Source organism: Lynx rufus, unplaced genomic scaffold, assembly GCF_022079265.1.
Source record: "Lynx rufus isolate CCGP_SWC_20201006 ecotype Redwood Valley unplaced genomic scaffold, mLynRuf1.p SCAF_4, whole genome shotgun sequence".
NCBI lineage: Eukaryota > Metazoa > Chordata > Mammalia > Carnivora > Felidae > Lynx > Lynx rufus.
In genome coordinates this window covers 26,887,475-26,901,165 of record NW_025814856.1, presented here as the reverse complement: position 1 = coordinate 26,901,165, position 13,691 = coordinate 26,887,475, and the positions used below count along the sequence as shown (strand labels likewise).

General features: G+C 41.7%; 2 long non-coding RNA genes across 3 annotated transcripts in view; one reads left to right on the top strand and one right to left on the bottom strand.

Annotated features, from left to right (window-relative positions):
* LOC124524833 (uncharacterized) overlaps window positions 1-13,691 on the bottom strand; it is a 353,057-nt gene that overhangs the window by 78,134 nt on the left and 261,232 nt on the right. The gene's annotated exons all lie outside the window — the stretch shown is intronic.
* The window catches only part of LOC124524834 (uncharacterized), a 44,303-nt gene continuing 34,888 nt past the window's right edge, over window positions 4,277-13,691 (top strand). For both annotated transcript variants that reach the window (XR_006965322.1, XR_006965323.1), the window contains exons 1-2: window positions 4,277-4,404; window positions 7,283-7,362. This is a non-coding gene — a long non-coding RNA (uncharacterized LOC124524834). The remainder of the gene's footprint in view (window positions 4,405-7,282; window positions 7,363-13,691) is intronic.

Genomic DNA, 13,691 nt, shown 5'->3' with positions numbered 1-13,691 from the left:
CAAGCCAGCTTTTCTGGAAGGCTTGCAAGCTCTCAAAACAGATTTTCTGGAAGACTTGAGGTTCTGGTAACCAGCCCCATCAGGGCAGCTCAACCCCTTCCCTGCCAAACCTTTCAGAGTGTCTGGTCTCTGGAGTTGGGCTCTGAGGAAGAATGTCTAAGAATCAAGGTCAATCTAGTTGTTTTTCATAGAGGACATTGTTTTGTGTTTTGTTTTTTTCTTCTTTCAGCCCAACATGAAAGATGGCAGTGAAAGAAAAATGAAATGGTGAGTCTATTATCTCATTGATCCACATGTACAACCCTTCCTAATACGAATGAAAGCAGAGCAAATAATTTTCTTCATTGCAAAGGTCAAAAGTAACCTTGTTTATCCTCTGTATTTTAAAGTTATCAGTGATGGTTAAACTTAGGTCTGAGCTGAGTGGCACATGCTGAATACATTTTTGTGCCAGCTTCCATTTCTTTTTAAAACATGAAGACTATCTCAAAAGAAACCACAGGGTTCCAGTTGGCCTCATTGGAGCCTACACAGGGGCTCTTTGTGATTATGCTAATGAGCAATCACAGTGATACTTCTCTTAACACAGCCCAGGGTTTTATCCCACTGAAAATTATCTCACATTAATACTGTGTGTGCACAATGCAACATCGGAGACAGCCCAAAGTCACAGGGAATAAACTCACTATGTGAATGTGTTCTCTTCCCCAACACCATCACCCATTAGTTTTCTACACCAAGTTGTTCTAGCCAAGAGGAGAAATTGTGAGCTCAGTGATATATTGAATGCTTAACTCAACTTCATTAACTAGAGCTAAATGCTAACATGCACGGTACCAGCTTCTAGCACAAATCAGCAGCCATAATAAAGCATATAATTAGCCACATACCCAAATGTTCTCCACGAATAAGTCCCCAAGAGCCCCCAACTGCTCTTTGATTTTCCTGAGATGGGTCTGTGGTAGCAGCCTGGTTCCCACTAACCTCTTGTCCATGAGCCAAATGAGCATCTGAATTGACATGATCTGGACAAACTCATCCAAAGTCAATAATGGAAGGGCAGGGAGCATTCTCTACTTTCCCAACATAGGAAGGCCCACAGGGAGTTAACCTCGAAGTCAGGGTAGAGGTGGAAATAAAATGCAAAGTTCTGCTGGTCACCTGCCACTCAAGCTCTGGTCAGTGAACACCAAGAGTCTTTGGTAAAATCAGTATGAGCACTGAGGTCTCCAGAAATGTCTGTCCTCATCATAATCCTTGCATGTGGGTGGCCGGCCACTTACAAAGGATTTGTAGATCTGCTATCCCCTCCAAGCCTCACTGAGAGGGAGTAAAGGGTTTGCCATGAAGGGAAGCAGAATGTGCCATCTCAAAATGTGCCACTTTGGCACGTGGGGCTGAAAGCAATCCAGACTCAGCAGAGCCAGGCAAAGCTTTTTACCTCCCTCTTACTCACCCAAGAAAATTTAGGTAAGGGGTGTATACTGAGAAGAGAGCTATTTCCAGAGAGAACTTTTCTCTCTGAGAGACTTACATGCGTGGCAGGGTTACCTTGGTTTACCTCACATCACCTCCTCTCACCTTTCTGTGAATTGCCTTCTTCCCTTTAAAGCCCCAGACCCCTAACCCTTTCCATAGATCAGGATAGTATATAGCTCAGGATAGTATATAAGCCTCATTGTCTGACTGCCTTTAAGTCTTATATCTTTGGGGGGCTACCTTAGGTATGCATACAACTAAATTTTTTTCTCATGTTAATCTGTCTTTTCATTATGGGGAAAGGCGGGGGGCTCTCAGCCAAGAACCGAGAAGAGTAGAGGGGAAATTAATTTTTCTCCCTTAGAACCTAAACATCCATAAGAAGCAAAGACTGAATTTGAACCTAAAACTCTAAATGTGATTCACTTCAGATCAAACCTTCATTGAGCATCTATTTTGTACCATCCACTAAGTTAACATTCAGGGATCCCTTCCACAGCAAGTCCATCACCTTGCTTAGTGCATCTCTAGACTCATAGTCTCACGGTATGCCCCTCTATCTTTCTACCTATTTCTCTATTCTTGCTCCTCTGCCATTGCTCTAGACCAAACCACCATCAACACTGGTCTGACTTCGAGGACAATCTCCCAGCCACTCCTCCTGGCTTCCATGCTCTAATTTATCCTCCACATGAATCACATTTCACTAAAAGGTGTCAGCCAGAGCCCATTATTTTCCACTTAAAATATTTTAATGGTTCCCACTGTACATAAAATAAAACCCAAATGCCTATCCCTGGCCTATAAGCTTCTCTAGGATCTTGCCTCTGCCCACCTCTCTGACACTTGCTCTCCTCTTTCCTTGCCAGGTTCCCCTTTTACTAGACAGCTTTTCCTTCTTATAATATCAATTTCACCAAGTTCTCTCCTGTCCCAGTGCCTTTTCATTTTCTATTTTCCTCTGTCTAGAATGTTCTTTTCCTGATTCCAGTATTAGGTGGCTTTCTCTCATGGTTTAAGTGTCAGCTTCAATACTACCTCCTCCAAGAAACCTTCTGTGCCCACAGCTGATGAGGCTCCTCTACAGTGCTGGCAGCATCAGCCTCTTATTTATGTAATTCCTTCTTCTTATCACATCCAGGGAGTACTATATGTGTTTACTCTGTCTCCATCACTAGAAAGCAAGGAAGCTTCATGAGGGCAAGGAATGAACTCTGTTATTAATTCTATATGCCCAGCACTTAGCAAAGAGGCACATAGTAAATTCTGAGTAAGAATATCTTGACTGAGGTACCTGGGTGGCTCAGTTGGTTAAGCGTCCAACTCTTGGTTTCAGCTCAGGTCATGATCTTGTAGTTTGTGAGTTTGAGCCCCAGTATCAGGTTCTGCACTGACAGTGTGGAGCCTGCTTGGGATTCTCTCTGTCCCTGTCTCTCTGCCCCTCCCCCTGCTCTCTCTCTCAAAAATACATAAACATTTAAAAAGCACTATTCTTAAAATACACACACGCACACGTGTGCACATACACACACACACACACACACACACACACACACACACACACACTGATTGGATAAATGAATAAAGAACTAACAGCAGTACCGCCTTCTCATTCACCCTCCCACAGCTGCCTTTGTACATTAAGTGGGACACAAACTTGGAGCACAGGACTTCTTAAAGGACAGAGCAACTGCACGAATGAACTAAAAAAAAAAAATGTCCTTAGAATAGTAAGTATTCCTATGTTTTCCCCAGGACTGAAAAGCTCTACCAATGCATCCAAACTAAGTGATATATTCCTAAGGTAGACAAGCTCCTGCATAATGGGACACATCCTATCACCATTCTTTCTTTGCTAAGAAAACATCAAGAATCCCTAATGCAATGGGCAGACTAAGGCTAGAGGCTGACAGGGGGAGCATGTGAGGGTGTAAAAAGATGTGATCTTTATGGCAAAGGTAGTTCTAAAGTCTATGTGTGAGCTTATCCAAAGGACAGGCCATGTGTGAATATCTGGATCTATTTTAAGGAGTATCCCCAGAGGTCCCATTCATGGACTCTTTGCTGAATGAAATCCTTTCTAGGCTAAAGGATTCTACAGAAAAGGCTTTTTTTTTTTTTTTAACTTTTTCTGGTCTGGCTGCAGTCTTTTCTTCAGCTGAATGCACAGGCCTGAACAGCTTATCATTCCAGACTTTGGGCCCAGGAGCTGAAAACCCTCTACCCTATGACACAAAGTCAAATCCAGAGCTTTGCTTCCTGGTCTTTCGCTGAAGCCACACTCATCAGTAGAATGCATTTTGTTCAATTGAGAGGCCAACCCAAGCACCATCCATCACCCTCTAATACCACTTAGGCCAGTTCAAAATCATTTTGAAAAAAAAAAAAAAAACTTTGAAGTCCCAGATAGGACTCCCGGTCCTTTTTTTCTTATGGTCAACCCTTCCTAAACTTTGACAAGCTCCCAATGGGAAGAGGCTTCATTCAAGACTCATCAGAGTGGCTCTGGCTTAGTCACAGTCTGCAGCAAAGGTGTGAGAAAACACAACCAGAAAAATGAGAATTTGAGCAAATTTTGGCAAAATTCTCCAATAGTGACAGCGGTGACTCTGACAGGTGTTTGAAATACAACAGAATACTTTGAGTCTAAGAGTTCCAGAAGAATGTCCGTATGATGTAGTTATTGAATCGTGTATATGTGTGTGATGTGCTGTGGTCTTTTTATAAGTATTTATTTTAAGCCTGCTTCCCTTCACATTGCAAATAAATACATAAAACCAGCTTGTGAGCATCAGGAGGGCTCCATGGATAATGAGGTATTGATTTCTTTGTATAGGGATGTTCCTTAGGACAAGGCCGAGAAACTAACCTCTGCTTACTTGGAGATTTGCATACAGCCTTCTGGACAGCCTAGATGGCAAGAAGGTAAGATTATTTATTCAAAACATTATTTAGCTACTGTGCAATAAGAAGTGTTTTAAAGCTCCCATGCCTCCCCTTGTAGTGAACTGATTTTCCATGGGAAGTTGGTCTCCTGTGTATGATAAGTAGGTCTGAGGAAACCACTGAATATATTCATTTAAAATAGTCTCTCTGCACTGATGGCTGAGAAATTTCCATGGGACTGTTGCACTTGAGTGCTCTGCATAATTGAACACTGTGTCTGCAAATAAGACTAATAACCATAGTTGTTCAAATGATTACCATATCATAGATCTTAATAGTATACCGGAAATGCTTCTGATGGTAATGCTTTTTTCATGATCAGCCAACCTCGCACTGACAGTATCCATACAGTTGGAATGGCCACTCACTTCTCTCTCGTCCATTGGCCTACTCACTCACCTCTGCTCTTGGCCAAATTTCTCCACCTATAAAATGTGGAAACTGGACTAGATGGTCCCTGAAGTTCTTGAAAGATCTAACATTCTTTCTTGGTTTGGAAGAATAAAAATGTTCTGTTTTAGATACATGATATATATTGAAAGGTAGAGACCTACAGTGGTCACACAGCTGGTAGGAGATGGAGCTGGTATTCTGGTTGCCTGCAAAGTCTTCAGTCCTAACCATTGTGTTTCTTTGGGCAAAGTGGAGACCACAGCCATTCACTGTATGACCTGGCAGAACCATCCAGAAGGCTTAAAGAAAAATGAGCACTGCTTTCAGTTAGCTGGGCAAGTCATATCCTATTTTCAGTAGCATCGAATATGGAGCTCCAGAAACCAGAATCACAGGTTTGGCTCCTGTATTAGTTGATGTAATTCTCTGTACAGTTCAGCTGAACAGTCTTCTGACTACACATTTGCAAAATAAAGATGGGTTTGGTGGCATCCTAGCATTTGGGGAGATAGAACAATAACTTGGTACAACTCCCTAGTAAAACCAAACACATATTCATGTGTGTACATGAGTACAGCTGACAGCATCAACTCAGTACAGGACATTCAGGGAGAGACTTATTTTTTTAGTGAACTTAGATCACACCATCTTCATGAAATGTGATGCCCAGTGGACACAAGTGAAATATTTCAAATGCTTGCCATGGTCCTGAAACAAGTCTCCAGTCACCGAAGTTTTTACAGCACCTGACAAATCCACACCCTCTTCCTCATGGCCATAGACCCTGGAGGAGGCTGGACTGACTGTTCTGCAGGCAGAACATGTCAACTAGAAAGAAAGCCATGAGACTGCTCCTGGGGCATGGGCTGCACTCTGGGTTCTCCAAACCATGACCTCTGCAGGTTTGCTGCTGCTGCCTCTTCTGCTTGGCAAGGGCAAAACTGACTTAGGAAGACCTTGAGCTCTGGAGTCTGTATCCAAATCATGGTTTCTCCACTTCTTTTGTTTGGGAGACACTTGTCTGAGCCTCACTTTTCTCCTTTGCAAAATGAGGTTAAATGTTAATATCAGCCTCAAAGGGCAGTTATGAAGATGAACTAAGATTAGAAATAGCATATGAGTGTAATTCCCTCCTTGGCAAATAATACGCACTGTGTGAGTTTCCTACAGCTGCTGTAACAAATTACCATAAGCCTGGTGGATTAAAACAGCACAAATTTATTATTATACAGTTCTGTGGGTCAGAAGTCTGAAATGAATCAGTTTCAGTGGGCTAAAATCAAGTCTTAGCGGCCAGCATTCCTCCTGGAAGTTCTAGGGATGTTTCCTTGTCTTTCCCAAGCTTCTAGGAACCACCAGTATTCCTGGCCTCGTGGCCCCTTCTTCCATCCTTAGAGCTCATCACCCCAACCTCTGCTTCTGTTCTCCCATCACCCTCTTCTGCCTTGGACTCTCCTGTTCCCTCTTATAATGCCCCCTTGTGATTACACCAGACCCACATGGATAATCCAGGCTAAACTCCCCACTTCAAGATCCTCAAAATCATCATGATCTGTCAAGTTTCTCTTACCATGTAAGGTAACATATTTACACATTCTAGGTATTATGATATGGACATCTTTCAGGGGCCATTATTCAGTCTTCTGCATGCACAGAAGTATGGTTTTTACTGTTAGGCTATTTCTGCCGTGTTTTTTTTCTTTCCATTTAGGTAAAATGCACATATACTAATAAATCTTAAATGTTAAGTTTATGGGTGTTTACACATATGCACCCTTATAACCCCTCTCAAGATGAGAAAATTTACAACCCCTTTCCTGCCTTCCAAAGGCTACCCTGTGCCCCCTCCCAGTCAGTACTCACCTCTACTCTGAAGTAACTGTTTACATTCATTGTGGTAGACTACTTTTGCCTATTATTAAAGTACATATGAATGAAATCATACTGTATGAACTTTTTTGTTCAATGTACCATCTGTGAGATTCCATCAGGTTGTAGAGTACAATGGTTTGCTCTTTTGCATACTCATGTAATTGATGTTATTTTTAACCTGTTCTGTATGTCTATCCAGTCTTAGAGCATAAAAATGCATCTAGTTTGTCAAGCATCATGTTGAATATCACTTTTTTAAAACATCCCCTGATAGCAATAAGACCTCGGTCAGAAATAATATGTCACTACCTCCTGTACCACTTGTATCTAATCTGCAAGACCCCATCCACACTTCAGCCCTTAGGAGTCATGCATTGATCTCATGAACGACTTCACCTGCTCCTGTGGACAGGAATATTAGTCTTTATTTATCTTTGTAAATATCAACCCTAGCACCATGCTGAGCATGCAGCCACCAGAGCTTTATCTCCATGATAACCATTTTCCTCTTAGAAAAGATACATTGTTGTTGCTCATTAATGGAAACCCACATGTGCAAATCATACCCATTTCCTTTGTGTATTATAAATAGGAGGTGGCTTGGAAATTTTTCACATGTTCCCTTTCCAACACTGATCAGAAACAAATGCTGGGAGGCAAGGCTTGTTTGAGGTAAGCAGGATTTCAAACTCTTGACTTCTATGTTTTGTTTTGAATTTTTTTTAATGTTTATTTATTTTTGAGAGAGAGAGAGAGAGAGCAAGATTGGGGGAGGAGCAGAGAGAGAAGGAGACACAGAATTGGAAGCAGGCTCCAGGCTCTGAACTGTCAGCACAGAGCCCGAATTCACAAACCATGAGATCATGACCTGAGCCGAAGCCAGATGCTCAACCGACTGAGCCACCCAGGTGCCCCAGTTTTGTTTTGTTCTTAACCTCAAAGTAGAGTAAGAAAGTATAATCAAGAGTCTAAGCCCATGTTTGAGGTTTGACTGCTGATAGCTTTCAAACCCCACTCCTCCTCATTTATGACTCCATATCTGGGCAAGTCCATGAGGAACCTCAAGACCTGGCAGGGAAGTTCATTCCACTCAAACCCGAGTGTTTAGAGGAAACCCATATCTCAACCCTATCTTTTAAGCACCAATAAAATTCCCCAAACCACCTGATTCTCTCTCCTTTCTCTTGCTTCATTCTGAATAGAAACTGAATCCTTTGGCTGTTTATAAATGATTAATAAACTTTATTTCATATCTGCTGGTTCCTATACGTCATTTGTCCAAACATCCATAAATTTCTGGGAGAGCCTGCCCTGTGTCCAGCAGGGAATTCTTGGTGACATAACAAGCTCCTTTCTCCAGAGTAACAATAAGAACCTCACCCAAGGTGGCCATCAGTTATTTTTGCATGCTGCATATTCAGTACCGCTTTTCTGGAAATGTCATTTTTATTTTCCTTGGGAATCTTTTCTCTTCATTCTCTGTCCGTGAGTTTGGGGTGGAGCTGAGCCTCCTCCCCTCTCTAGGGCTCCAGGGTAGCCTTGACCTTAGCCTGGCCTATCATTGTACTATGTCTCCATGTCAAACTGATTGGTTTGGAGATGGTCTCATGACCTGAACTGATCTAAGAATAATCAATCCTAGGACTTGGCTTGGATTTTGGAGAAGGAAGAACTGTCTCTGCATTGGGTTTGCTTGCTGGAAGGCTAAGCCAAGGCCAGAGTCACAAGGGCCCAGAGTCCTGAGGGGTCTCTCCCTGGAGTGACAGCAAAGTAGGTGCAAACAAAGCATAGAAATGGGAGTAGAGAGACTCTCTTAATCCTCCCAAAATTGCATAGTCCCTATTTCTAGCCAAACTCAGATTCAGACCCATTCAAGATTTTATAGTTATGTGAACTAACAAATTCCCATTTCAGTTTAAGCCACTGTTAGTTGGATTTCTGTCCTTTGTGCCTGGGAACACTTCTGAAGGTACAATCATCCAGTTTTCTATGATCTGCACTTTTTGTTTCTCTGGACACATGGAGGCCAAACAGGCAATGGAAACCATACAACCTTGGTCTCCCCATAAACACTGAAACCTCCGTTTCTAAAGGTAAAAACAGCAGGTGTGTGAGAAATGGCATGACACATCTTGACTTGAATTGTCACTCTACCAAGAGCAGAAAACCCCTAAATAAATAGTACTAGGTCAACAATTTGCTAGAAATATCAGCTGAATCAGAATGCTAAAATTCCAGCACATTGGAACATCACTTATCCTGTGCACCAGGAGTCTTATGTCAGCAGAATCTTGTGCTGTATTGAAGGAGGCAAAAGAAAAGTACAGAATGAGCATGATTCTCCAGTTTATACTCAGTGAAATTTAATTCTTTAGTAATTTCCATTCCACTGCTGGAATCAGTAAAGTAAGCTAAGCTGGTGCAAAAGTTCCATTCCATACAACAGCTAAAATTAACTGAACATTGTGGTAGGCAGGATAATGTCCCCCAGAAATGCCCACAGGCTAATCCCCAAACCTATAAATATGTTATATTATATTACAGGGGAGGATAAAGTTTGAAAACGGACTTCAGGTTGCTAGTTAGTTGACCTTAAGATAGGGAGACTATGCTTGGTTATCCAGATGGACCAAATATGATCACCAAGATCCTGATAAGTGGAGAGGGAGGCAGGAGAGGAGGTCAGAGTATCACAGTGTGAGATGAAATCCACCCATTGTTGCTGGCTTGGAAGATGGCATAAGAGGGCCACAAGCCAAGGAATACAGGCAGCTTCTAGAAGTTGGAAATGACAAGAAGATAGATTCTCCCATAGCGGTTCCATATTGGTTTTCTTAGGCTGCCATAATAAAATTCCACAGACTGGGTGTCATAAAAAATAGTAATTTATTTGATCACGGTTCTGGAGACTGAAAATCCAAGATCAAGTTGTCACCAAGTTTGGTTTCTCCTGTGGCCTGTCTCATTGGCTTGCAGATGGTGCCTTCTTCCTGTGTCCTCACATGGCCTTCCTCTGTGTACATGCATCCCTGGCATCTCTCTGTATGTCCAAATTTCCTCTTTTTAGAAGTACACCAACCTCACTAGATTAGAACCTACTCTAGCAGCTTCATTTTAACATAATCTCATCTTTGAACACCGTATCTCCAAATACAATTACATTCTGAGGTCCTAGAGGTTAGGTCTTCAACATATGAATTTTGGGGAACACAACTTAGCCCATGATAGGTTTCAAAAGGGAGCACAGCCCTTCTGATACCTTGATTCTAGCCCATTGAGACCCATGTCAGACCTCTAGTCTAGAAAACTGTGAGATAATGAATGTGCTTTGCTTGAAGCCTCTAAGATTGTGGTCATTTGTGGAGGCAGCCATAAAAAACCAGTACATGCATTTACTATGTGCCCAGCACTGAGCTAAGTGCTTTGCCTTTTTAAATTCAAGTTTCATCTTCTTGTCAGCCTTATGAGAAGATGGCATTGTGATCTCCATGCATGAGGAAACAGAGGCACAGAGATGCTAGGTATCTACTCACTGCCATATTGCTTAGAGTAGTGAGGCCCGAGCTTGAACTCAGATGCAACTGATTCCACCACCATTCCATCCACTAGAAAACACTAACGACTCTGAAACTTGCCTTTTTGAGCAGGGTGGATAAAGAGTAGTAACAGAGAGCTATAGGATGAGCAGGGACACCTGGTCGCAGCCTCCTTCTTTGAAAACAGAGAAAAAAGACAAAGGTTGGGGGCATCTGGGTGGCTCAGTCGGTTAAGGGTCCAACTCTTGACTTTGGCTCAGGTCATGATCTCACATTTTGTGAGTTCAAGCCTTGCATCAGGCTCTCTGCTGCTAATGTGGAGCCTGCTTGGGATTTTCTCTCTCTCTCTCTCTCTCTCTCTCTGCCCCTGTCCCACCTGCACATGCACTCTATCTCTCTCTCTCAAAATAAATAAACTAAAAATAAAAGAAAGAAAATGAAGAAATGAAGAAAGTGAAGTCCAGAGAGATGAAGTGGCCTCTCAAGACCCAGTGCAAGCTCTCTAGAGCCAAAGTGGAGTCAGGCCACCTGGCTATCAGCTCAGCACACCAGCCACTCTTTCTTCTCTAATATGAACTGTCACCTCATGTTTCCATGGCATCGCACTGAATTACATTATGGAGGAAGAAGGTGAGATCCACAGTCACAAAATGGCAAAGCCTGGTCTCAACCCTCCAGCCTCATCATACCTCTTATAGAAATATCTCATTATGGAACACAAATTGCATGTTTAAAACTATATTATATTCTTTGGTAAGCAACTTTAGAAACAGGAAGAGTTTTGGAATTTTTACCTGAATCTAAAACTTGAGTCCAGAGTCTAGACAAATAGACTATGAAGTACCTTCATTTCTATTATTTTATCTAGAAACGTCAACAGTAGCAGAGAGACTTCTGAACAAAAGACCGTGAATCTGCCACATCAGGCTAAGACTTTCTAGGGTGTGTCACAAAAGTTCATGCATTTCGTGGCTTCTCTGAAACATCCCAGGAGATAGCTTTTATTTCCCTCCTAAAAACATCTTTCATTTTCATTTGTGGGAAGGGCTGGCCACTTGGCTGGTGAAGCTGGGAACAGGTAACTTGCTTGCACAACTGAGTGCTGAAAGACCATAAATACTCTTAGCTAGTAACAGAGTTTGATTAATAGGATTCCCAACAATTATTGTAATCCTATCACGGTCAAGAGAAGAATTGCTGTCACTTGCACAACCATGCCTAGAGGAAATAGCCATGTTTTTAAGTTGGTGAGCCTCAGAGAGTCCCATGGAATTCATCACTGAGTTTCAGCACCACTGCCCCCCTTTATGACCTGCAGGAACCTCTGGAGGGGAATTTGCAGGGGATGATAGTGAGATGGCAGTGGATATTTCTGTGTCATATGTTAGTTGCTCAAATATTGAGAGTGAATATCCCTGAAAGGTCAGCTGTCTTACCCATACAGAGTAAAGTGCTCATGAGACTTGTTTTTGCCAGAATTTAAGGGATGTTATTTTGTGACTTTAAACATCAGTGTAAGACATAGTAAAAACTGTCATGTTTGATTTAGTTGATGTTAACATCCTGGAGCTTCCGTTGCCCACTTAAAGTGACTAAACTAGCAAATCAGAATATCCATAATGTTGCTTAAAATTTCATTACTACTAAATGAGACCACACTCTCTTTCAGCAAGTTGATGGAATTTTGCATTTGCTTAAAATCTTAACTGGGATTTTAGTTGTAATGGATTGAAGAACGCAGAAGGCACCAAACTAAGGTGATTATTTGTAATAAAATAGTAGTCAAATACAGAGGGCAAACTAATTTTAAATAGAAAAAGATAATGGGCTTTGCTGTGTTTGGAGCATTGATGTGCTAATGTGTTTTTTTTAAGGGCTTTTATTTTTTTCCCCTTCCTCTCTAAAATATTCTTCATTGTGTTATAATATTTCCCTACCGGGGCAAAAGGGGAGGGGAAGGGAGATCAGGAAAGGAAGAGAGCCAAAGGTAATTAAACATTCCATTTAAAATGTTGCAGTAACAAGCATCTTACTATAAGGAGTTCTGTTATCACATTCACATCCCACAGGTTTAATTCTACTGTCAATACCCTTTTATCACTCACAGGAAGCTACAGAAGACAGCTCGCTCTAATTTATTGTGTGGTTTAACACTGTCGAGGGATTCTTTACCTGGTCCACTTCTCTTTGGTTAAACAGATGCACACACACATGCGCACACACACACTCCTAAAAGTTTTCTACATCGGTCCCAAAGCACTCATTTTTGAAAGTTCCCTTTTGGTTTAATTACACTTTTCATTAGACCAGAGACTATAAACGCACATATATGACATTGCCTGTCATAGTTGTGGTTGGTCAAATAATAGAATAATCAATCATCTCCATTCTTAGAAAATGACATGGTCAAAGGTATTATAGAGACAATTGGATTCATTCTCAGGAAGTGGCTGAACAATTGCAGTGATTGTCCATTGTTAACTGTTTCTGATAAGTACATAATGACCCTAAATGTTTCCTTAACAACAAGGAAATTAAAATCATTTCTCTTAGTTGAGTCTTCTCAATGGGACCTGCAGAAGACTAGCTTGAGGTTCTAATTGCTTTCTTAAGATTGATCAAGATACATTAGGTCCAAACTTGGAAAGTGCTCATTTCTTAATTAAAGAAATCCACTAATGTATACGTTATACATTTGCCACTCTGCTATGGGTGTTAACATTACAGTTGATTTTAAAGGTTAGGACACTTTTGTTTAGCTTCAAAGATGTGAAAATGGACAATTTATTCAAATTTTCATTCTGCCTCTATAGCTGGGATTGATGAGGGAAACAAAGGCATGAGGACATGGTCAAATTAAATTTCCTTATAACCTGCAACCCATTGACAAATACTTGAGGCAGGCAGAGTAAAATGTTTCTCCAGGAACTCCCTACTGTCTTAATGTTGATTTGCTAGAAAAACCACCTTAGCTTTACTACAGCTAGGCCTCCAGTATCTGGTGAGTCTTCTTTAGCATGTGACAGTCCCTTTTGGAAACTTCCCCTTGCCTTTACCTTTAATTCCCAAGTGTACAGTTGTCACTCCTCACAATCCAGGGGAGGCTCTTTCTGCCCACAGTCCTGTCCTCTGGCTTTAATAAAATCACCTTTTTGAACCAAAGATGCCTCAAGAATTCTTTCTTGGCTCTCTGGCTCTGGACCCCACTGTAGCAGTGAGTCTCACACACACAGAGTCAGAACACCAAGGCTTTTCTTTCCTGGAAGCAGTTTTCTTTGTGTCATCATGGGCTCAGCCGGCTAAGATCCAAAAGGCTGAGCTCTGAGCGCAGCAGGGGGTTGCCTTTTGTATAATTTTTGCTCCCTTGTCTCCCATATATGATAACATACAGTCCGAATGGGCGGTCTAGGTTACAGAGTCGTGAGGAACGTCGTGAAGGCACACATAGCCAGGTTGCCTTATCTT